This window comes from Equus przewalskii, chromosome 26 (genome assembly GCF_037783145.1).
Source record: "Equus przewalskii isolate Varuska chromosome 26, EquPr2, whole genome shotgun sequence".
Lineage (NCBI taxonomy): Eukaryota > Metazoa > Chordata > Mammalia > Perissodactyla > Equidae > Equus > Equus przewalskii.
In genome coordinates, this window is record NC_091856.1 from 8,085,110 (window position 1) to 8,108,211 (window position 23,102).

Genomic DNA, 23,102 nt, shown 5'->3' on the forward strand with positions numbered 1-23,102 from the left:
TCTGTGAACAGATTTTGTGGCATAAAAGGAGAAGAACGCTTACAATGCAGGCACAAATATGACAATACATTATAGTCCTTGGAGGTAAATTTTAAAAGCTGTTGTTTTATAATTTCTGTAATTCAAAACATGAACATGATGAAACAAAGAGGGAATAAGACAAGAGACTGAGATGAAAACAGAGCCAGATAAGCTAAGTTAATATTAGGATGATACTAACAAGTGCCATATGAGAAGCAAAATATGCATCAGAAATAATAAAGATAAAAACTGATGCCACAGAAAAGGGAATCACTGATGTGAGGCACACATCTGAGAAGCTTTTCCAGAATCCAGGGTGAAAGGATTAAGATAGAAAGATGGTGACAGCGAAGATGAAACACGAAAGATTAAGGAGAACAGACATGAGAGATAAATGAACAAGATATCAGAACAAATGGTGAAAAGTCAGTAATCAAAGTTGTGACTATAGCAAACTTCCCTAAACTGAAGAAAGCGTTGAGTTGGCAGAATGAAGAGTGTCACTGAGGAGCAGGCAGCAGTAATGAAATGAAGGCAAGATGTAGGCACAGCCTGCTGAGATATCTGAATTTCAAAGGATAAAGAAAAAATATGTTATAAACATCCAAGGAGGAAAAAAATCAGATTACTTACGTAGAAAAAAAATCAGTAGATGTAGGCTGTCTCCGTTGCTACATGGCAATGCTAGAAGCAATATTGAAAGTGGTGAGGGAGATAATGACGATATTAAGACTGAAGATCCCGCACGCAGGCATATTGCCTTTCTTGTGCAGTGGCGACGAAAAGACATCGTAGAATGTATGCAGCTTGTGAGATGTAGTGTACAAGTTCCATCCTTGATGATACTACTCACAGATGTTCTCTGGCTGACAGAGATGAATGGTAATAAAGAACCGTCGAGAATGGGGAAGTTATATTAGAGCGGCACCGGTTGTGAGGAGTAAAATCAGCTAAATGAATAACATGAGTAATTATAATGATTACAAACATAATCAAAATATAAACGTCAAAACAAATTCTAAAGCTGAGATTAATAATATAAATTATTAAAATGTAATAATAAAAACCTGCATATAAAATTCTAGATCAGGCAGTGAGTGCGGGGTGTCGGTGGAAATAGAAGCATTAACGGTAGAAGGGTATTGATTTTTGAGTCTAATCACCTTGATGATTATCTTAAAAAGTTTATTTACTTGTATTTTTGCACACACAATCATTTCATCTATAATTGTTTGTAATATGTATTCCTTTACCATATTTGTCTCTTATTTCTGCTTTTTGTTTCTCTACGAGTTTCGCAGAAATAACCCCCCAAATCCGCTCTTGTTACTGGAAGCGAGCAGCAAGCCCTGCTCGCAGAGCTCCCAGTTACCAAGATTGGCTCATTCTTTCTTTTGTTGCTCGGCCCGGTCAGTCTCTTATAATTATCACTGGCAAGCCTGCTTGGGGCCTGAAGGATCCAGAGCAGATTCCTAATGCCTGATTTCCTTGCACTGCCACGGTATTCAGATGCAGTCAGCTTTAGACTGCTCTGTGTGGTAAAAATATTCCCTTTGATGGTTAATTAGTTCTTTGATCTGTATTAACAATGTTAATCTAGCAAGTGTCAAAGTCACCTAGGAACGCTACTCTGTTCTTTCACATACACACTTGTTGGTAATTTTAGAAGCGTATAATGGTCACTGTTATCCTGGTCTGTGAGTGACACATGGTCCTAATTAGGAGCCAGACTGTGCATTTAAAACAGCAGGAAGAAAACTCAGGCTGGTCCTCAAGCCAATTCTGCAGTGGAGGTAAGCTACCTTGCAAATTCCAGCCTGTCTCTGATCAGAGGGCCTCACAGCCTCTGCCGGTCTCAGCTTTCACGGGGTTCTTCGCTATCCACGCTACTCCATTTAGGCCCCTCCTGCTGAGTCTCCTCTGAACCTAGACTAACGGTCACCAAGCTTTCTCCCTCCATTGATTGTATGATTTCCCCACCTTCCCCGACTATTTAGATGCCCATGGTTGGAATAATTTAGCTTCCAAATCATAGTGCCAGTTCTGCCCACGATTCCTAGAACTAACTCTGATTGGAGACAGGAAGTCCTGAAACACTTCTAACTCCACAAGTGTCCCCTCTTCTGTGGTCTGACCCTTACCTATGCCCAAGTTCTCTTAACTGAGGTCCCGTCCTCCTGACTGGGGTTCTGTTTGGATCATCTGTCATGTTCCTTAGGTCCTGGAATGCTACCATGCTCTCCCAGGCTTTTCTCAGGACTAGAGCCCCGTCTTAAACCCCATTCTAGTGTCTGAACCCCGACTTCGCTGACACTAACTGATTCCAGGCCTCCCAGAAATCCCCGCGTTTGTGCTATGCCCACCTACTGAGATATTCTGCAGCTTCACTTGGAAGCTTTTCTGCTTCATACGCATGTGGATTGGGGCCTGATATTATCGTATCTTTTTTAGCATTTTTTTTCCCTTGTCTTATAGCATGGGTCTTATGGGAAGCTCTTTTGGGTCTCAGCTGAATGACTGTGATGCTGAGCAAGGTCTCTCTGCTCTGTTTGGGCCAGAACTGTACAAAAACTGGCACATCTGTTTGGTAGTTTTTTTTTAAGATTGACCCTGTGCTAATGTCTGTTGCCAATCTTTTTTTTCTTCTTCTTCTCCCCAAAGCCCCCTAGTACATAGTTGTATATTCTAGTTGCAGGTCCCTCTACTTCTGCCATGTGGGACGCTGCCTCAGCATGGCTTGAGGAGCAGTGCTAGGTCCTCACCCAGGATCAAAACCAGCGAAACCCTGGGCTGCCGAAGTAGAGCACGTGAACTTGACCACTCAGCCACCAGGCCAGCCCCTCTGTTCAGTTTTAACTGAGGCCATCACTCTCTGTTAGGCCTTACAGAATTTTGCCCTGCACACGTGCAGCCCAGCCTCCTCCAGGGACCCGTGGGGATACCCCACACCTACTTCTTTGTGTAGCTCTCACCTTTCTGGTGTGCTGCTTAGAAAATACCAGCTACCTCAGCACGCTGCTCTCCAGTCTCTGCCTCCTCAGCCCAGCAAGACCATTGCTTTCTGCTTGGGCCTAAACTCCCTGCTTCATGATGAGAAACTGCTCTCTGACAGAAAGCCAGGGCAAAAGTGGGATTCACCCCTTCTCCTTTCCTTCTCTCAAGAATTATAGTCCTGCTGGTAGTCTAATACCTGAAAACAGTTATATTGTGTATTTTGTCCAGTTATATTTTTGTTTTTTATGGCAGGGTAAGTCTGAAACCAGTTACCCTGCCATGGCCAGAGGCACAGAGTTTCGGTTTGTGTTTTTATTGATGACATAGAAAAGTTTCTGTCAGTTTCATAACTTGCTATTGGTTATGTCATGTACATTTTTAGTAGCTGTGAAATTTGGAAAATTCTATATCAAGTTTCTTTCATATACGAGCTAATGTAATCACTAAATATCCCCTTAGCTAGATCCCCAAACTGGCCACAGTTACTCCAACATCACCAAATAGGAAGGAAGGTCAGAGGGGAGAGACAGCGTTTTCACTGATGACTCTCAAATTGTCTAACTTTTGAAAATTTTAAGAAAATGGAGGACTACGTGATCACAATTCCGAGGCCTCATCCAGACTTTGGAAGGGACTTGTGCAAAAGAAGGGGCCTTAAATTGCATTTGCTTCACAGAAACTCAGTTTCTTTTGTCATCTTCTCACCAAGGATTGCTGCCTTTGTTACTTGCATGTATGCGGAGTCCAACCTCTGTATAGCCCGGAATCGTAAACTTTCCTGACTCAAAAACTCAATGATTTTCTCTGGATTTTTGACACGCCATTTTTAGCCATCTCCTTCCCCCAAATGACCATATCCAGCTTCTGATATCTCTTTATAAAAGTAAAGCAGGCAGATATTAAATGGTTACCCACAGGGGTCCTAGCCCTGCCTGATGAATTTATGCTCTGGTTTGACTTCGCCAAGAAGATCTCTGAGTCCAGATCCCTCAAAATAGGAAGGCTTTGCACAACTGCTGGAAACCCATAGATCTTAAAAGTGAAGGAAATTGTGCTGGAGCCACTGAGTATTTTAATTAAAGTAGGATTTTAGGATGCCTTGTAAAAGCAGAGATTATATATCCTGGCAAATATTCCTTTACACATATTAAATTATTTTGGCATATTTTTTGACATCTATTTGGGAAACTAGCGTTAGTTACTCAAACTTATTTGATTTGAGAAATTGAACTAATCTCTGGGATTAAAACCCAAAGATGGTAAACATTGAAATTAAAAAGCAATTCTGGCGGCCGGCCTGGTGGTATAGTGGTTAAGTTCACGCACACTGCTTCTGCAGCCTGGGGTTCGCAGGCCTGGATCCAGGGCGCAGACCTAGCATCACTCATCAGGCCATGTTGTGGCTACATCCCACATAACATAGAGGAAGACTGGCACAGATGTTAGCTCAGCAACAATCTTCCTCAAGCAAAAAGAGGAAGATTGGCAGCAGATGTTAGCACAAGGCCAATCTTCCTCACACACACACACACACACACACACACACACACGCAAACACACAAAAAGTAACTGTTCATTTATCATTTAGTAGAAAGACTGTCATACGAAGATAATTTTTAAGTTGAGAAGACACTATGTGCACACAAACGTAAGTGTTTTCTTTTATATATTATAAGCTTAATATGATATAACAGTCCGACACAGATTTTCATTTCCTTGGATTAGCTAATGCAGGGCTTCCTAGATAAAGATGAAAATATAATTTGAGTTGTATTCTACTTGAAAATAGCATAGAGTTAGGAATTCTACCTTTAATAGTGGGAAGAGCATGAAAGATCATTAATTAAAAAGATTCTAATTAGTAGATAACCCATTTGCTCATATGAGAAAGGCCACAGAGATTTATATATAGTTTTAGGTCCCTGATAGAAATTCAGATTTATGATTATTTTTAAATATATAGGTAAACCTTTCATGTATCCCACTAGTTTGTGCATGAGAAAAAGTCTTTGGGGAGGGACATGAAAAGCTAATTAGAACAGTAGGAAATCACTCTTTATTTCAGTAAAGATGCCTAAAATGATTTTTAGAAAGGAAAATTAAAATTTGGCATTCCCAAAGGAATGGATCTAGATAAGACATCTTAAGCAGTAGCTTACTCTGGTGAAATGATAGTTCTTATTCTCTGGTTTTTTTCTCTACAACCATGAACGTTTTTTAGAAAGGCTAGTCAATAATGTGGCTTTGCCCCTGTTGGACTGCAATGGACCTCTCTTATTTATGGCATAATATCCATTTTCCACCTGTCTTGGAGTACCTTTGGCAAAGGCTCCATCTCTTATTTTCGTCATGCGGTTTGGGGCGGGGTTTACCCCATCACTGGACATTTTGATTTATGTCTTCTGTCACTTGCAACTGAAAGACTCCTAACAGTTACAAGACTTAATTTTGTTCCTTTTGTAACAGACGAAAACAGATGTCAATCCCCGCAGAAGTTATATTTGGATAAAAAGAAAATGTTGAAAAATATTATATCAAAAAGCTTCTGAAAGGAATAACTTGGCAGGAAAATCATATCTTTTTATAAGAGAGTGAGGTTTCATACTAATATCCACAATATATCCCTGGCTTAATGAAGCATCTGTTTGACTCATCTTCTGCAATTTTGTCATGCACTTATGTAAAAGCTCAGATCCATAAAAGTTTGTTGTTTACCATGTAAGTTTAATGAAAACATATAAGGCCTCTACCTTCATGCTTCTTCAAACTCTCACAGCTCTTCTCATTTCTCTCATTCGTTCTGGTAGTGTTTGATAATTTAAAAGTGCTTACGTCGTGTCTCAATTTCAGCATCTTGGGAACAAAGATTTAAACTTAGCACTTACCACGCTCCTCAGTGACCCCAAACAATTTCTAGTTGAATTATATATATGCTTCCTGTTATAGAGATGAAAAAGGTACATATACTCTTATCTTCTTGTGATAAGCTTTTATTAACATATGCTAGTAATTGCCTTGATAGACAATTAGTCCTTTCTTCTAATTACTGTCAGAAAAATGGTTTAAGAGCAACTGTTTTAAAACTGAAATTATCATTTTTTTTGGAGAGATATTCTTGACAATTATTTGACTAACAGTCAACACTTCTTTATGTCAGATAAAGTCATTCCATTACTTGCAAGTACATTTTTTTACGAGATTTCTGAATGTATTTGCATGTTAAAATACAAAATCAGGTAATATGAGTGGAAAAATAATTTTTTAGTTCTATAATTCAATTGCTTTTGATATCCTGATTCATACTAATATCTGTTTTCTCCTGTTCTCCAAAGGAATTAGATTACATTTTCAAGCAAAAGTTCACAGGCAAGAATTAGAACAGAGAAATCTTTTAAAAATACATTGAAGGATTTAAAACTAAGAAGTCACCACTAGGGGCCAGCCCCGTGGCCGAGTGGTTAAGTCCGTTTGCTCTGCTTCTGCCGCCCAGGGTTTCGCTGGTTTGGGTCCTGGGCTTGGACATGGCACCACTCATCAAGCCACGCTGAGGCAGCGTCCCACGTAGCACAACCAGAAGCGCTCACAACTAGAATATACAACAATGTACTGGGGGGGCTTTGGGGAGAAGAATAAAAAAAGAAAAAAAAAATGATTGGCAACAGTTTTCAACTCAGGTTCCAATCTCTAAAACAAAAAGAATAAAAGAAGTCACCACTAATTAATAACTGAACTCTAACAATATAATTTTTGAAATAAAATATTTGGAATTTTAGCTTACATAATCAAATTTCTTGTTTTATGATTTATGTACAGTAAACTGTATTTAAAGTGTATAGTATTTAAACAAAGTGTATAATTCAATGCGTTTTTACAGCTGTATATACTCCTGAAACCACCGCAATCATGATAAAGAATTTTTCCCTCACTCCCAAAAGTCTCCTTATGTACATTTGCAGTCTCTCCTACCTCTGGCCTCCAGGTCACTCCTGATCTGCTTTCTGTCTTTATAGGTTAGTATGCATTTTCTTTTCATATGAATGAGATCATAGAGTGTGTCCTCCTTTTTGTGGCTTCTTTTGCTCAGCATGTCCGCAAAATATATCCAGGTTGTTGCAGGTATCACTCATTCACTCTTTTTTAGTGCAGACTACTATCCCTTGCAAGTACATTTTGTAACACATCTATCTTGAAGGGATCATCAGAAAATTTCATTGTTAAAATTAGATATTCTTTGTTTAATCAACTGAATGAGCAACACAAACAAAAGAATCAAATGCATGAACGGCCCTCCCACTGCCAACCTTCTCCAGAAAGTTCTCTGAGCACTGTGTCAGGTACTCTTCGCTTGTCAACCCCACTCCACTCTGGCTTCTGTCCCCAACCATTTCCCCAAAACCGTTCTTGTTAAGGTCTCTGACACATCTATGTTGACAAATCTAGTATATTCTTTTTGTCCTCTTTTAGGTGACCGCTCAGCATATTTGACATTGACGATCTCCCTGAAACATTGCTCTCTCTTGTTTGGTAACGTGTGCCTAGTTTTCTTTCTCTCCCTTTGTTCTCAGCTTCTATCGTTGATTCCTCTCCTCTGTACTGATCCCTAAGTGTTTGAGTTCTTCGGTGTTTTGTAATAGGCCTCTCTTTTTTCTCCCTAAAGCCTTTATTTGGTAATAGGTCTCATACGTTTCTACAGATTTAAATATCATCTATGTGCTGGTGACTTACAATTTATATCTCTGGGTCCAGCATTTTCTTAGACCTCCGGTCTTAGACATCTAACTGCCCATTTGACACCTTCATTTGGATGTTTTACAGACAGCCTATGTTTAGCATCAGTCTTGTGAATCACGTTCCATTCATAGTCTTCTTCGCGTCAGTAAATAGTACAGCTTTTCTCCTCAGCTGCTTAATCCAGAAACCTGGGGAAAATCCTTTATTCTTTCTTCTCTCTGTCCCTCCACTTCTAATCTATTAATAAGGCCTGTATGTTTTACCCACAAATTACATCTCATATCTCATCACTGTACACATCCATCACCAGCATTCCAATTTAAGCCATATAATAGTAGTACTTGGAACTACTTCAACAGTTTCCTGGGTTTCTCTACTCCCTTCACTGAACTTCTCCCTGCTATCTATTCTCCCTATAGCATCCAGAATGATATTTCAAAAATAAATTTTGCTACTTGCCTGCTTTAAAACATTTTAATGGATTTCCATTGCACTTTGAATCAGATCCAAACTACCTATATTGGTCTAAAAGGACTGGCATGGAATGATCCTTGTTTATTTCTAGAATCTCATTCTTTCACCACACTCTGGTCATGTTGTCTTTTACTTTCCCTCCCAAGATTTCACCCACTTTAGCATATTTGTTGATTCTTCCTTTCTTTATGGAATGCCCCTTCTCTGGAATTTCATATCGCTGGCTCCTTTTCAGCTTGATTATCACCTCCTAACTATGATATGAGGATTAATCATTCTTTTTAAATAGATCCCTTCCCCATCTTATTCTCCATCATAGTGCTGCATTTGATTCTTTCACTGTATTTTGTATTCAATAATTTTTATTCATTAGTGGAGTTTGCTTATTATTTTTATCTCTCCATTACATTGTAAACTCCTTGAAGCTTTTGCCCAGTGCCTAGCACATAGTAAATATTTTGAATATTTTAAAATATGTACTGAATAAATAATTGAATGGGTGAAGTTTTGATTTTTCAACATCTGGCATATCTGTATGTACTATGAGCATTTCACGTCAGAACACAGCATTAAGTATCTCTCAGGTGTTCTTCACCAACAAACAGCTCTGATTGTTTGAATAGATATTTGAGAAGAACTGTCTGATGTGTGAGCAGTAACGTGAAGTTTTCTCTCCCTGTATAACCAACCTAAACCACCAAAATGGAGAGAGAGGCCAGCTATGTGCATTGGCTAATAATTAGATAGTGGAAACTCATGGAAAAAAAAAAAAAACACTGAGGTATGAAGTGTGAGAACTTCATTCTTGCCCTGGATTTCTGTTCTATAAAATAAATGATATTTAACATGATTTCTGCTGCTCGGCTGCTCCATATTTAAAGTAGAATTAATAGTACCTGCCTTTACCCACCTTCTAGGCCTCTGGTAGAAATAAATGGAATAAACAATAACTCTTTAGCATGTCCTAGGATAGTAGTGAGTAGATGAAAGTTCGCCTGCTCTAAATTCATTACTGAAGGTATGTTTTCTGAAAATGTAAATGATATCTCTCTTCATGGTTTTTTAAAATTTAATTCACTAAACACACATTGAGTACTTGCTGTGTAGAAGGCAACATAAGAGGACCCAAGGTGCATGACCTGGTTTGTACTTTAAGGTGTTTGCAGCCTAATACAGGGAATAACATATGCAAAAATAACTATGTTTTTTAAAGTATGTGATAAATACTACTAAAAACATGAGAAAGTATTATAGGAACCCAGAAGAAGGTGCAATAAGAGTAGGAGTTGAAAAGTTTCCAACTATATAAAGTTTCCCTTCTCTAATGGAGACAATAAAACCATTCTTCATAATTTACTGGACTTGGAATAGCTTGGCACTTGTAAAGCCTTAATAAATATTTGTTGAAGGAATAATGTGATTAAAACGTAGATTGGACTGTCTAACAGACAGAGAAAAACCTTAGTTCCTGAAGAAGTCTCTCCTTTATTACATTCTACTCTCCTTTGAGTCTTGTTTCTTGGTTTAGCCTCTTTTCCTCTTTTTTTTAGTTTATAATCCCAGTTGAACAACATCTATGAAAAATCTCGGCTGTGATGAGCCAAAACCAATGTTGAAAAAATAACATTTCCCACTTTAAATATTTGAACCAAAGCTTAAAGTGAAAGCATAGTCTGGCTTTTTTTTTTTTTTTTCCTTTGGACTTACAGCTCATTTTTCTTTCCTTACCACTTGATTTACTGTGTCAGTCATCTTCTAGTTTATCTCTGTTCCTTAGCATATTAGGTTACTTAAAGATCCAAGTGTGTTCCTTTTGGTCTCTGTTAACCTCTGTTTCACTTTGCAGATTGCTTTAAATGATCAGTTAAGTCCGTACTAAAATTGTTTTGCTTAGAATGCCAAAAGAAGTTAAGAAAAGAAAAATGATTGACTTGACCTACTCTCTAACATCTTCATTAAATTATAACAATAGTTTTAGCGTACAACCCCTTCATCCTCAGTGAATCCCTGAGAAAGAACTTTTATATGGAAAGCCGGTTTGCAAAACAGACGAAAATGGTGCCGTTCTGCTGGAAAGCAGTGGGAGAGCTGGGATCCCTGAAGCCTTGGCCTCCCTCTGCTGCTGCAGCAGTTGGTGATGAACCTCCACAGAGCACTACACTTGGTCTCAAGAGTTTGAAAATGCTTGCAATTTATCTTTGATCAGCTATTCTGCTGCTCTATGGGCTTATCAGTGGGAACCCAACCCACTGGGTTGCAGAGCTGGAAAAGAACAGAAAACTTCCAGGGAATTTTATTCCAGAGACAAAGCTCAGAATTGATTTAATTATTTCTACAATTAACCCCTCTTTTTCCTACATTCTATAAAATAGAATTTGAAATTTAGGTCATAACGCAAATATTTATTAATTTTTCTCTATAGATTATGAAAATTGTAGAACTTGGAAAATTACCTAACAGTAATATTTAATAGCTTGTAACTCATTTTTGTTATTGACATTTTATATTTAGAAGTTGCCACAGTATATTTCTATTTCTCACCTCCCAGCTGGTTACAATTGATATTCAACTGCTTCATAGAATGCAATTGTAAGATAAACAAATTTAAAATTCATAATTAAATATTGAAAATGTTCAAAGTGGCAACGACATAAATAGCCTTAAGACATAGGTTTTCTCAAGAGCAGAGCTCATATTTTGCATCTGGCAATGGAAAGCTCTTGGCTATAGCTGAGATAGGTGAACATTTACCTCTATTCTGGCACTGATACTTTAACTCCAAATTTGTTTAACTCAATAGTTTATTTTGACAGAAGACATTATGAAGACCTTATTCTCTAAGTCAGAGTGCTTCCATAAAAATATAACCTTAAGAAGAATTTATAATAATAAACTTTTGTAAAATACTTGTTTCCTCGAATCTATTTATGTAGTGAGATTAGATTAATTAAAAAGAATATTTTTCCAGCTCTATGCTGAATATGTTACCCCTCACTTTTTCAAGGTGACTTTTATTTTTAAAAATCAATATTTCACTCAGTGAAAATGTTATGGAATGAGACATGATAATTAGCATAAATAGATTACCTCTGTAATGCAATCCAAAGTATACAAACTCTTCCCATAATCATCAATCTTTAATTTTAGGGAAAGCGGTTGTTTGACTTAACTGACTATAAAGCATAAGGCATGCCTCTTGACCAACAAGAAGACATAAATTAATATTTGAGGATCAGTTGGGTATAGAGCCCATACCAAGACGCAACCAAGATAGATTCGGTTCCCAAGGAATTTAAATTCTAGAGGACAGATGAGAAGAGAATCGTAAGAATTTACTTTGTCTTGGTGACTATACTAAGAGAGATGCCCAACTAATTACTGGGCATTTGTGCTTTTTAGCCCAACAGGGCAGGCGCAATTGGGACAGGTGCTCAGTGGTCTAGGCAATTCCAAAAAGTATGCTCCTGTTCCCAGATAGATGACATTGATCCAAAGTCCAACTGTGACAACCATTCTTGAGATTCAGGCTTGGCTCCTTGCATGCAGCAGCCACCAGAAAGTAGAAGGCCATGTTCCAGTTCATGGTCACTCTGCAAGCAAGTAGGTGGCACAGTTTGATTTGCTGAATGCCTCTGAAGCAGCCACTGAGTAGAAAAATTCAAATCTCTCCAGACAGCGTACACATAGGAGCTGCTGGGGGAGTGTCTGTTGCTATGGCTGTCTGCAAAAAGATGATGCTCTACTTTCTGCATAAGGTTGAATCATTGTTAGAAAATCAAACAAAATGAGAGATTCTGTACATAACCATTCCTGAAGAAAGACTTTAAAAGCAAAATGATATTGCATGGATATTGCATGTCTTTATTGTGACATTTATAACAGCAGAAAAATATAAAGAAAACAAAAAATTCAACCAGGGTGATTAAGTACATTTTGATTGATCACCCCAGGGTACTATCAGTCTACCAATGCAATGATAATTATGAAAACTACTTAGTAACAAGAGAAAAGCTCCTTCAATTACATTAAATGAATAAAGTAGGAAACATATAGATGATATATTTTGTTTAAACTATATTGAAAAATTTGAATGTCAATAGAGGCAGATAAAAAAGAACATAAACAAGTACTAAACATGGAATCAGCAGATCTGGATTTACAACCTGCGTTTGTCATTTATGATCTGCATTTGGGCAAATTAATCAGTCTTCTTGGACCTCAAAATTGTAACATGGATATAATGATACCACCTTCATTCAGAGGCTATGAGTATCAGCTAGGACAATGTGTCTGTCATCTGTACAGTGTTGTTAAGAGGGTGGGCTCAGGACCAAGCAGACTGCTCAAACTCTGGTTCCACCACATATTATTTATGGAACTGTAGACAAATTAATTAACTCACAATGCCTCAGTTTCCTTACTGGTAAATGGGATGTTTAGTTCAGGGGTTAAAAGCATGGATGTTGGAGGCAAATGCTTGGATTTAAATTGATTATTTACTGGCTTTGGCAAGTTACTTAACTTCTCTGGGCCTCTGTCCCCTCACCTGTAAAATGAGGATAAAGCAGTGCCCATTTCATGAGCTGCTGTTAAGATGACATGACTTAATTTCTTTAAGTGTTTCTGGGACAGTGCCTGGCACACAGTAAGCACTTAATAAATATTAGCTATTATTATTCATAAAAAATGGAAAACATTTGGGTTGAAGCTGATTCTGAATTTGAATAAGAGCTGAAAGGGAACCCAGATAAAACAATTAATATATTACTACAATAGGACCATGGGAGGGGGGAAGTTAGTCCTTGTTATAGATTTCTTTATTCCTCCTGCAATTTTTGTTTGTATAATAAATCATAACCTAAAATGGGGAAAAATTAACAAATCCACCCTATGTACCATTCCCTGAGGCTACGCCTACTCAGTGACTGACTGATAAACTAATTTGTGTTGTAGTGTTAATGGCTGGTAATGGATTAATATGTTACCTCTTCAAGGTAATATATTTGCAGTTTAAACAGGCACCTTATGCTGAGAAACTGCCTGATGTGGGATTAGCAGAGCCTTGGTACAGACTGGTATGAGGAAGCTTTTGATTCAAAGGAAATTTGGGGCACTGCAGTGGTCACCATATCTTGGTATCTAAGAATCACACAAGTGAGGGAGAAATTCTGGAGGCCTCTCAGGATGCCCAGAGATGTTCTTTGTCTGATCAATGAAGCTGAGCAGAGCTGTGGAAAACAAGAGCATCATTCCACACGTGAAAGAGAAACGGTACCCAGACCCACCGGATTTGCCACTGCAGAAGTCATGCCCACCTTTCGCCCTAAATTGCCTCTCTCTCCTCCATCCCTGTCCCAAAGAGAAAAGCTTCTTTCATGGAGTGACCCAAACTAAATCCGTCTGCCCACAAAACAAATACCACTGACAACTTTGTGTCTACAAAGTTATGTCATGAATATTTTAGTGATCAAGGATCCTAGCTCAAGTACTCACTGAACTAGTTCTTGAAATCAGCCTCCCTTAAAGCATCCTGAAGCTATTCCACTACAAATATTTACTGAGGACCCACCAAATGCCAGGCATGGGGGACAAAGAATAAAATCCAATTTCTTATTCACACAGGGTTTTCTTTCTGATGGGAGTTATGTCCAGAGTTTCATAAGGTGGACTTCTCTGTCCTTACAATGGGTCAGTGGCAGGCATCTCCATCCAGTAAACATACTGTCTGTCCTCTTCTGTTCTGTATTCCATTTCCCCTCCGCTGTCACCCACTAAATCACTTGGCTCAGAGAACCCACAATGTTACCAATTGCCTCCCCTGAGAACCCCAATGTTCTTGCTAAGGACACCAACTCAAGATATTCAATCCTCAGGAGACCAGACCTGTTTTGAGTTCCATGCACATTGAAGGAAGAAGATCTACTTTCTCCTTGACTATGACCCCAGTCTGTCATCAGTGCCCTCGAAGTAGCTCTCCTTGTCTCCAGTCTCGTTTGTGTGGAAGAATAAAATTATGGCCAACCCTCTCGACTAAAACCTCATGAAGACAGGTCTATGATAGTCAGTCCTTCACCCCTGTAATAACAGATCTTAAACACAGGCTTAGGAACCAGATGGGGACCTGCTTCTTCCCTTGTCATTCTCCTCTCTGTGCTTTGCTCTGCAGCAAACTCCTCCATTCTCCAGACATAAAGCAAAATTTCCCGTACATGTTGGTAAGGAATGACATACCAAAAGGAATAATGTGGTCATGATATCTCAGTCTCATTTCAGTCACCAAATGTAATGTTATATCCTTAAGGAAAAAAAAGAAACCATGAAGGACTAGAGGTGAGAACACTGAGGTCAATGTGACCAGGAGAACCCCAGCTCTGGGCACTGAGGCTCAGGCTAAATCTAGGTGTGAAATCAACAACTACCTCTTTCTTCCTCTAGCGCATATCTTCTTTATAATCCTTATGAAGTACTGCCAAGTCAACTTCCTGATGGTCAGAGCCCAATACAGCAGAAAGAGGACCTGGGTCTTCTGATCTCATGAGACATCAGATATCTCGGACAGGAATCACCTCCCTTGAGTGTACTATTATTTCTAATGTCCCAGTCACATGAGTATATTTGGAACTTGTATCTTTTTCATGGAGGAGGAACTGGAAGCTTGATTACATCCTCTGACTTTTCCTATTGTTTTCCCAGAGTCAGTTCAATAGAAGGCAAGGAGATAATAAACTGCTAAAGTGTGAATGGATCACATAGCAGGTAAACTCGCATCTCAGAGACATGATTAAATGCCACAGAAGGAAATTTATCATGTGATTCTTATCTCAGCCCACATCAGCCTAGAAGGAAAACTATGTATAACAGTCTTACAATAAAAATGGCGCTTCTCTGGATATTTCTACATGGACAGCAATTTCAGCCCTATTCCAAGTCTCTCTTCTCTTTAAGTTTTAGTAAAGCTGATAGTGTCACTAAATATGCAACCATGGTGTATGTTGTCCGCCATATCCTTGTCTCTTTTTCTGTCTACAGATTCCCAAAGTGGGGACTGCTGGTGAGGACTTTGGCTCCTGATGCCAAGTTGAGCCTATCAATGCAAGTGAAACATCTGTTGGCTTCCTGTCAAACAAATGAGATGTCTTGTACAATCCTGTAGACATCAACTTTTATTTTCAATGTTTTAGAGACTATGGTGATACTGGCTTTTCTATTTTGGCCCTTTCCCCAAAACTCATGTTTTGGACTATCAAGACTGGGTCAGAATACAATCTCAGGGACAGGTTCTATTCTGGGTTTAGAATCCTCTCCCCTCTTCCTCCAATCACTATCACTGGCCTGTTACCCCTGGATCCCACCTGTGCGCCATTGTGACCTTCTCTATTTTGAGGAGAAAGCCTAATCAAGGAGATTTTGAAGTCCTTCTTATAAACTCATCTTTTGACATTAGCCTCGGCAATCCTTAAGAAACACTGAGCATATTCTACACTGGGACTTCTGGAGTAATGGTGTGAAAATAATCACATGAGCTTAGTAAGGAACTCTCTGACTCCATAAAAACTCTCTCAGCTTGGTCTCCATGCCCTCTCACCCCTCTATACACCAAACTAATTCTGTTAGAAGGGATGTTTCATGGCTCTGAGCCCTAAAGGAAACCACAGCCAATTACATTTTAAGAAGAAGAATGAGTAGTACTTGTTAAATCTACTGGTTTGAAGAAAGAGGTTGACTACTGAACTGAACGAAAAGGGTGGAGTTCTTTAAAATGTAGAAATATTGATACATTCTTGTGGGAATAAATATTTATTTACTTTTTTATCAGGCAGGGAGAGACCCAAGATTTCAACTTAAACCTTTTTATATGCCATTCTAGCAGGTGGAATTGTCTTGACTAATTAAAACGATGTTTAACATATTTTTGGATGAATTGTTCACCTTTCCTCTAAATAATTTCTCTCAACTAGAGTGACTAGATAGGTAATCTTGGTAATTCTAGTCAGCTGCATAAACATTTATGGTTCTAAGTTTAGAGGTAAGCTTCATCCATTCCAAAGTAAATGATTCCAATTTGCGTAATTTCCTAGGAATTTTACCTTAGGAATACCCTCAACCTTTACTCCTTTGTCATTTTCTCAACATCTTTTTGTGCTGTACTTGGACCACTCCTCCATGCTCGTATCATGCTCCTTAATTCATATTGTTTACTTCTACATGGCCTAAATAAATGTGAGAAGCACGCATTTTAAAGAGTCCTCATTTACATAAAAGTAGGAATGAAGACAGTCTACCATAGCAAAAATATTCAATGCTAATCTTTTCCCGTTATTCTATAGTTTAAACATGCATTCTTTAGGTAGACTGCCTTGTTACTGTGGCATTTATGAATTCTGGAATTTTCCTGTGTGATTTACCTTCACACTGCTCTGTAATTGGTGGAGAATATTAAAAGAAATTCTTTTAGATAGGAAAAAAAAAGAAACCAACAGCAATAGCCAATTATTCTGCTGTCTGAAACCAAGAGGCAGCCTGAACTCTTTAAAAGCAAAATCATATTCTTTTAAAGAATATTATAAAATGTTTCTGCTTTCATCTCCAAAAGGTATCCATCGACAAGCTTTTCATCTCATATGACCCTGTTCATTTCTACTTTGCATTTAAGCCTTTGTTCGTAGCTGTAAGAAATCAAGTCAAAATCAAAGCCCCTCAGGAGAGGAAGGGGACATGATGTGGAATATGTGCAAGGGAGCCAGACCAAGCCACTCGGCAGTTCCACTAATGAGCCACACTCTTACACCTCCCTGTCTTTCTACACTGCTGCTTCCTCTCATGACATGCTCTTGCTGTCATTCCTTAGACAATCTCTGTTTCTTTTTCAGGACTCAGCTCGGACGCTGCTTCACGAGGCAGCTTTCCCTGGACTCCCCAGTCTGGCTAGGTGTCTCCTCTCTGCTCCCCAGGGCCTGTGCTTCCTCCATCCCAGCAGATTTCTGTGTGTTGTGATTGCCTCTGTCTCTCTGTCTTCGCCGTTAGAGAGGCAACACTGTTGGCCTGACTGCTTTTCATCTCTGAGAAGCCAGGCCTAGACCAGTGCCTGGCACGCATGATTTGAGTGAGTTAAATGAACGTAGGTGAATGACCTCCTGCTTTTGGAAGGGAGGAAGGAACACCCTGCAAATTGAGGGTTGCACGTCTGACTTTTGGAACATTTTTCTGTTAGGGTAACCGATCATAGTAAAAAACTGTTTAGCTACTATTTAGAACTTTTCCATGATGTTTAATACATGGATGCAGGGAGAGAGAAGTATTCTGATTTCCACTTTTCATGCTAAGGCTCAGGCATCAAGGAAGTGTTCTAGATAGTTGAGAGTAAAAGAAGGCTAAGAGCACAGTGTTGTCAGGTGGTGGGCTGGCGGGGTGTGGGTGGCGGCTGGGGAGATCTCTGAGGTTCTTGTCTGGTACTGATGCTAAGCAGAGATGCCATGGGCCTGTCCCAGGGCTTGTGTGGCAGGGGAGGGGAGGGACACTGGAGTCAAGGCCTTCATGGACTGCAGGGCTGGTCGAGTGGATGCAGGCACTCTGAGGCCGAGTCATTCAGTGACTGATATCAGAACGGACCAAGTTGGAAGAATCCAAATCAAGAGTTACTCCAGCAGCTGCAAATGCCAGAAGGTAAGAATACAAATGCCCATGTCAGAATATGAGAGCCAGTGCAAGCCCAAGAACAAGGATGAGGGCTGGGGTCCCCATTGCCATCTCTCCCTACCCTTGGCAGCTTTGTCATAGCAAACTCTTCCCTGTGTATTTGATGTTATCTTGGAAAGAGAAACTGGGAAGTGGAAAGTCTCTGATAAATGAAACACATTTTACTCAGAAAGTATTGAAAATTACCCAAAGGGACCGTTTTATAATATTGGTTCAGACTAAAGTTTAAATTGGGTAGGAATAAAAGTTATTATCATTATTGTTTTCACTAATCAGATCAAGGCTTTAGATAAACATCAAATTGGTTTTAAAAATTGCATGTTTCTTCACATCCAAGTTGAAGTATGAGTTAATTTTGCAAACTTGTCACACATTTATCTCCAATTTAATTGAAAGCTGGTACGATGATGTAGGACTTCTCTTTTCCATCCAAAGCCTAATCTGGTACCTTACAGATAATCTTTGCTCCAGGAACGTTGATTTCATTTCCATGTTTGAAATAAAATAACATAGACTACACATGTAACAAAACAATCTGTAGCCACAGTATTGTCTTAAGATATTGTTAATTTGCCTGCAAATGAAATGATCAAATCCATGTGAGATTTGCACAGATACAGTTACCAATATCTTCCTTGTACACCTGAGAAAGTAAAGATAAAAGAAACTTAACGTATCTTTAAAGACTGTAAAACTTTTGCTTACACTAACAAAGCAAAAAGGAGAATGGCATGAATTATCTCAATTATTTAGAAAAGCCGTTATTTTGGTCAATTTATACACAATTTCCTTTTTAAAAAACAAGCACATTTGCCTAAACGGGCAACAGCTGTCTTCTTCCCACCTGTGCCCCACTGAAAATTTCATGGATTTATTATGCCAGTGTAATTTCCGCAGACAGTGCATATTCCTATTTTTTACTGAAATTCGCCAGAAGTAAAATGGAGAGTGAATGAGGGAAGGAAGAATAAATGTGTTTTCAGGAGGTCTGAATTAAATTATTCTGCTCATCATTTCCTTCCTCATTTACAAAAGCAAAGTGAAATAGAAAATTGGAGCAATTATCCAAATAATCCAGACTCTCTGTCTCAGGCTGAAGGGGAGATGGCCAAAAGTCCTTTGTTTAGGATCCTTTGGGTCTCCTGAATTTCTCTAAGCTTCTGTCAGAAACACAGGTTTGGCTTCTCTAGGTGCAAAGCAGCTAATTGAGAATCACAGCGTGTCATTTGAAATTCTGGATGAGATGGGGTAAAGAAGTCACGGTTTCAACCTCTCACATGATTCAGGAGCAGCTCTCAGGAATAAAGTTTTCAGAGCTTCTGCCAAGTTTGAGGGGCCCCTGATTCTAGGACCGTCCACAGCTGTGCTTGTGCTGGCATTCTGCAATTCAGGAAAATGTTGAGTCCTCGGTATGACTCGCGTCCTTAGTGATGACCATCCTAAATACTGTTGTCTATTTATATCATGCTTTGGAGTTTATAAAATGCTTTGTCCTGTCACCCAATTTCTACCTTTCCAGCTCTCTGTGTGATTCAGTCTCCTCTCCTGCTAACTGCCCAGGGACTGTGTCTTCTGTACTTTAAGAAGTGTTTGAAATTAGGGCATATCTTTTCCCTTTGTATCTTCATGTTTTCACACACGCTGTTTCCCCATCATTATGTGTCCCGATCTTTTAAGACTCATTTCAGGAATCATCTTTTCCATGATGTTTTCTTGACATTACCTTCCCCTCCTGCCCACTCTGGAGAAATGTGACACATTTCTCCCTCTCCACTCCTCTACTATTCAATAACTCCTATGGCATAAACCTGTCACACTGCATGTAAATATGGTTATTTTCTTGTACCTCCACTCTAGACTCTGAATTTCTTTAGATCTAGCAACAGTGCCTGGCACATATTAAGTTGTGCAATGAAGCATTTTTCTTTTTTAAGTAGTGAATGAGATAGATACGATAAATCTTAATATCCTTATTTTCACCCTAAGAATTGGAGACTTGGGAATTTCAAAGATGAACTTAAGGGTATAAAGCTGACAAAGGGAGGAGTGGAAGCTTGGGTTTCAGTAAACTGACTCCACGGAGAATGGTTTCCACCTGGGGTGTCTGCCTATTGGAGGAAGTCACACCTTTATTGGTTCCACCTTTCTGAAATTAAAAGAGCCAGGTGTTTTCACTGATCTGTGCTAACTGCATATTACAAACGGGAAGCAGCGTATGCAGAGATGAATAGTATTGACTCTGGAGCTAAGCTGCCTGTACTCAAATTTCAGCTCTTACTTGCTGCCTGTTGTCTGACTTTTCTGTGCCTTGCATGTAAAATGAAGATAACAAAAAGTTAAAGTTAATTATGCCAATCATTAGAACAGCACCCAGCACATCAAGTGCTCTATGCGTTTGCTCTTGTTATATATGTTTGTTGTCACTAAAAATGGGGAAATAAAGGATTCCTTGGTAAATGTGAAATTTGGCAGATGAAATATTTCAAGTCAAGGAGAGAAATAATAAAAGCATCTTTAGTGAAAAGGTTGAGAATCATTGGATATGCTGTTTGTCCTTCTGGCTGAACTTTAGAGATTGTCCAGTAAAATCAAATATTTCATGTAGTCCACAAACATAAAATGTCTCCTTTCCAGGGAGGACACTGATGGAGAGGAACAAGCAGATTTCTAGTTGCTGGAAGCAATTTGGCAAAGAAATAATATAAGCAGACATCATTTTGAGTAAATACTCCCTTTACGATAGTCACTGAAAAGCTATTAAGTATGCCTCCAGATCAAAATTTACAACAGACCCACAGATAAGTTTCACAGCTTTTTGGTTTGGAAGGGGCCTCCTGTGGTTGCACAGGGACTATTTAGAGAACTCTTACTTTGCAGTGCTGTGTCTTATTTAAGTGATACCACACGTGCTAAGGATTGCTTTGAAACGCAGTCGAAATAAAGCATAAGGGTGATACAATAAAATTCAAATAAACTGCAATAATATGCTAGTTTTGGGACTCACCAGCCCATCTTGGAGTCACAACGGTAAAATAACATGTCCAGATGAGGCAATTAAGTCAGGGTCCTCATTCAAGAATGTGGAAATACATAAAGGGAGTGCCAGTGTTGAATGACACTAAATGGGGCATTGCTAAGTCCTGTTGTATGTTTGTGGGATCCCTGAATGCAAAAATAACAATAAAGCAAAAATCCCCAGGATTAAGAAAGAAATTGAGAATGCCTATTGCTGACAGTTAAAAGACAACATGCGGAGTGGGGCTGGCCCAGTGGCATAGTGGTTGGGTTTGGGTGCTCCTCTTTGGTGACCTGGGGTTTGTAGGTTCGGATCCTGGGTATGGACTTGCATACTGCTCATCAAGCCATGCTGTGGCAGCATCCGACATACAGAATAGAGGAAGACTGGCACAGATGTTAGCTCAGGGAGAATCTTCCTCAAGGAAAAAGAAGAAGATTGGCAACAGATGTTAGCTCAGGGCCAATCTTCCTCACGAAAAAAAAAAAAAAGGCAGCATGGAGGAAGAGAAACAGCATCTGACTAAAGTCAGAAAATCTGGTTCACATCTCAGTTCTGTTTGCTCCTAGCAGCACGATTTTAAGAAGATGGATGCTCTCTGAATTCTAGTCTGTAAATTAAGGGTTATAACACCTGTCTACTTTGCAGGCTTGTGGTGAGAATCAAGTGATGCAATGGATGTGAAAGCATTTTTGAAACTTTAAAGTGTCAAAAAAATTCAAGTTGTTCCCAAAGAAAATTTTTAAAGCAAACTTCAAAACCACATATTTCCTGTACACAGAGCCTACATTTCTATTTCAAGGAAGATTGAAAATGGGCTGTTTATTTGCATAAAAGAGAGAAAGTAAGAAAAAGTAATGGAGCTAGGAACAAAATGGTTAGTGTTTAACAAGTGAGCAAAAACAATTGGGTTTTGTTTTTCCCTAAAATGTAGCCTGGGAGGCTATATAATTGAAAATTTCTGACTCTCAAACGATCGCAGACCATAATTTTTGAAGAGGCCCTGCTTAGCATGAGTCCTTGGGATTGCACTCTTCAGACCTGAACGGAAAATTGAACTGAGGGCTTAGGGTTCCATTAGGAAGCAATTTTCCTCTGGCTGAGTAACTCAGGATAATACCAGCTGTGACAGCAGAAAGCTTGCCAGCCACCCTGGGGGCACTGTGAGAGGACAGCCCTAGCGGCAGGCCAGGCTTGTTTTTCCAGACTCTGTGCCCCTGACTCAATTGGGAACGGGGCCAGCAAACCCACAATCTGTGTTAGGCAGTAGTTATTTTTCATTCTGAAGCAGAAGCTTAAATACCTAACTTAGGAGGTCTGTTTGACAGACTGCTTCTTGGGGGTAAGGTGGGATAAGAGATGAATGAGAGTTCCTGTTTGTAAACTGCAGATTGTTCTCATTCTGAATTTGCCAATGCAGAATGCATAAATAAACAACCCCCTAGGTTTACCCCATTTTCACAAACTTGGAAACCTTTGGGAAAGATAGCGTGGTAAAAGCAAATGTATAAACTCTCACACATTAACTGAATAAAATGACCAGCTGAAATTAAAGATATTGCCAATTACAAACATTTGAAGACTGTTTATCAGATATAACATAGCTTAGAACACTTTTAAAGATGACACCGGAAAGCAGGATACAACCTACCTTTTCTGGTGGGTGCTGTTGGTGCCCTGCCCTTCACTGAGTGGGTGCAACTTTCTCCTAGTTGCTGTGAGTGTTGGTTGCTAAGGACTCATAGCTTCTATCTTCATCCAAATCTCCCAGACTCCTCTAGGATAGCCAGTGACCAATGACATTTGGCAAAGAAGACAAAGGCTGGGCCCCTTGCCTAAAGATGGAATCAATTCTGAGCTGCAGTTTCTGCTCCAGAGATTCCTAAGGGCCTAGGATTAAAGTTAGATTCTAGCTGAGAGACCAGATCTTGCTTGGCTTTCTTCCCTTTCCCTCTCCCGCTTTACTCACACTCCTCCTGAGAACACAAAATAAAACACTTTTGTAATCCCTTTCTAAGTCTCTGCTTCTAGGGAACCAGATATTTCAAAGACACCTTATAAGAGTTCATTGTTGTGGAATTCAGGTGAAAAAATTTTGGAAAATTCTACCAATATCTGCTAATTGTAAGGGTCCAGGCATTGGAGGTATGGATAGGCTATGGGAAGGACA

The 23,102-nt window shown here is 39.2% G+C and overlaps 2 long non-coding RNA genes across 2 annotated transcripts in view; one reads left to right on the forward strand and one right to left on the reverse strand.

Annotated features, from left to right (window-relative positions):
• Window positions 1-5,984: 5,984 nt before the first annotated feature.
• Window positions 5,985-22,722, reverse strand: LOC139079619 (uncharacterized). The gene is made up of 2 exons (XR_011533378.1): window positions 22,584-22,722; window positions 5,985-6,630 (listed from the first exon to the last, which is right to left on the reverse strand). It is a non-coding gene; the product is annotated as an uncharacterized lncRNA (long non-coding RNA).
• LOC139079620 (uncharacterized) overlaps window positions 17,680-23,102 on the forward strand; it is a 44,009-nt gene continuing 38,586 nt past the window's right edge. Inside the window, exon 1 of the long non-coding RNA XR_011533379.1 lies at window positions 17,680-17,883. This is a non-coding gene — a long non-coding RNA (uncharacterized lncRNA). The remainder of the gene's footprint in view (window positions 17,884-23,102) is intronic.